This window comes from Cryptomeria japonica, chromosome 2, assembly GCF_030272615.1.
Source record: "Cryptomeria japonica chromosome 2, Sugi_1.0, whole genome shotgun sequence".
Taxonomy (NCBI): Eukaryota; Viridiplantae; Streptophyta; class Pinopsida; order Cupressales; family Cupressaceae; genus Cryptomeria; species Cryptomeria japonica.
In genome coordinates, this window is record NC_081406.1 from 628,275,186 (window position 1) to 628,278,432 (window position 3,247).

A 3,247-nucleotide genomic window follows, 5' to 3' on the forward strand; every position below is an offset into this window, starting at 1 on the left:
CTACCTACATGAAAGTGTCTAGCCAAAAAAAAAATATGGAAGACTTGAGTACATGATGCACCACCCACATGAAAGTACCATGTTCATCAATCAAACCAAAGGGCATAACTAACCACTCAAACAAGCCCAAGGCTTAAAGGTAATATTCTAGAGGTTAGTAGTTTAACAAATCTTAATAGGTATTTGATGATATTCTAATTTTGAAATATTTTTTATGAAAACAATTTCCTTTTAAGCTAGTCCAAGAGGCCATCGACCCAATAGATTAACTATTCACAATGATCTTATTTAGAGTGTTGGATCTCCTCACAAAAAGTCTTCCATTATAAAGCTTAGGGATAAGTCCTAAAAAAAAGGAAATGTCTAGTTATTATAGATGATCAAGATTTTATGATTAAACATAGGGTGGTAAAAGGGTCAATGTATTAAGGCAAGTTTAGCCTTCTTCACTTTAGATGATACTAAGTTTGAAAGGGTAGTTTGTAAGGCTCATAAGAGAAATCATTCAAAAATAAAGAAAATAAAATAATACTTGAGAGCAAACTCACCTTATGTAGATGAAACTCCTAAAAAGATGTTACCAACCTCAACTCTACAATTTTGTTTATTTAAATTGAAAAACAACTTTTAAGAACAATAAGATTTCTATGTAAGCAACTAATAATTACATGGGTTATTTCCCCTAAAGATTTGCATGGTAGTGACATATTTTATGTGCGATAGTCAATATGAACAACACCACAATCTAAAACTTATTTTTACTTTCAAGTGCTTAGCATAACGAAGCTAAGGTAGTGGAACAACTTCCTACACTAATCTTAAGAGGAGGGTAATGCAAAAAAAAATCAAATCTTTACAACAGTTATAGAAGTTAAGCAAAAAAAATTCAAATCTTTACAACAGTTATAGAAGTTAAACAAAAATAAACATAAATATTACGCACACCATAACACAGTGATTTACATAGGAAAAATCCCTTTGATAGAAAAACATCACACTCCAAAAGTCGCACAATATATTATTTCAAAATCAACAAGATTACAATATACTTCCAGAGAAAAATTATCACAAGAGTATCACCAACCAAAGATCTAAAGGTATCTAAACAACTATAAGACTCTTAGACACAACTCCATCTCATGCACCTAATAAATAGGAGAAACAATGCATAAAAAATGTCAATCAATATTACAAAATCATGAGCAAAAAACAACCCAAAATGTGATGCCCAACTTATTTCCAATCCAAAATGCCCTATGATGTGTCAAAACACACAACACCACATGTAACTCCCTCTTACATCTCATTATGTGTCCAACACATTTTTTACATCTCCCAGTTTAAGAGGCCCAACTTTCAAAGGCCATAACTTTTGATTTGAGAGTTTGATTGATGAACCATTTGAATCGCCAAAAGATCATGAATTGTTTTGTTGATCTATGACCCACTATGCCAATTATGACTATTTTTAGGCCCCAAAAATGCCTCTAAGACCTTCAAACTATAAAAAAATGGACACTTTAGTATCTTCAAATCCATACATAATCTTTGAACAAAAACTTATCAACATGCTTCTTTAGCCAATTTGTGCTCAAATGCAAACTTACTATAAAAAGTAACCTTATGTAATTGCAAGGACCAGACACCATTTTCCTAGCACTTTAGATATTATATTTTAAATGAAATAGAGCATGCAAGATTGAGAAAACCAATGTTTATACTATTGTTATAAAACAATTTGTATTTTATGATTTTGGTGATGGTGAAAGAGTGTGAGATAGAGACTAATGCCTTAATTAAATTGTATTCCACAAGGTCTATTTGAAACAAGAAGATATGAGCAAAAAATATATGAATCATCTAGTCTTTAGAATTTTGGATTTGTATAATATGACCTTACAGGCGCACACACAAATTATGCCAAATGCACACATAAGGCAACCCAAAAATTAAAGAATGTACACTTGATTGAGTCTTCTTTAGTAATATAATATAAGAAAAATATTGCCAATAACATGATGCAAAGCGTCCTTGAAAATTAGTTTTTTAAAGGTTATATAATTTCCCTTCCAAGATAATCAACCATACATTTATTATTTCATTAACAAATATGAATGAAGGATAACTTCTAAAGACTTCAAATAATATAACAAACACAAATGAAGACATTCAACACAATACTTTTTGCATTAAAAATATTTCAAAAACTTATAATGCATGTATATTTTCTCAAAAATAAAGGTTTACATTCAAATCTACCATTTGGTTGAAAGAAAAATAAAAAAAATGTCACTTCTCTACTACAATGGTGTGTTCACCTCTCACTTAGCCAACAACCAACTATAATATGAAAAAAATATCATATAGGGGAAGAGCACCAGTAGTTGAGAACCCTAACTTTGCGCTTCTCAAAATCCTACATGGAAATTTCAAATCACTCCCAATTTTTTACAGTAGCTTACTTGGCAAGTCCCCTACTTATAACTAAGCTTTCAACACCACATCATCAAGTATGGTGCCACACCAACATGCTTTTTACCAAGGTGTCCAAAACAACCCAAAAAAAATTGAAACCAATAGGCATGCAAAAGAGGCCCCAATAGTTGTGCAGCTGATATGGCATCACCTGATTGGTTACTTTTTACAATGTTAGTACATTTCCTAACAACTATTGGTACATTTCCTAACAAAAATTGACATTTTATGTTTCAAACAATAGGTTTTATTTGTTCAATTTTTTGAACAAAAGGTATCAACAACCCTCACAACAATTGGTACATGCTCAACTACTAGTGCTCTTCCCCTATACATTCCATCCCTTATTTTTTCAACATGAAGAGGGAAGCATTTAAATTGTTTCAATCAAGTCTAAACTTTTTTCGAACATTCAATGTTAGCAAAAAGAAAAAAGAATCTTTGAATTGCATAGTAATAAATGCCTACCTAACTCTTTTTTCCAACATTCAATGTTAGCAAAAAGGAAAAGAATATTTGTATTGCATAGTAATAAATTCCTACCTAACTCTTCAAATCTCAATCAAATTCATAATTTGTAGCCAAGTTTAATGCAATCATGTCCCATAGATTAAAAGATAAGAATTTTAACATTATATGTTCTATGGACAAGATTTGAAGGTATCATATGGCAAATAAATAAATAATTAGCATACCTATCTTTAGAGAAATATAGATAAAGTACACCAAAAGATATCATATTTGTGTTGGAAGTATGCGTTGATATGTTGTT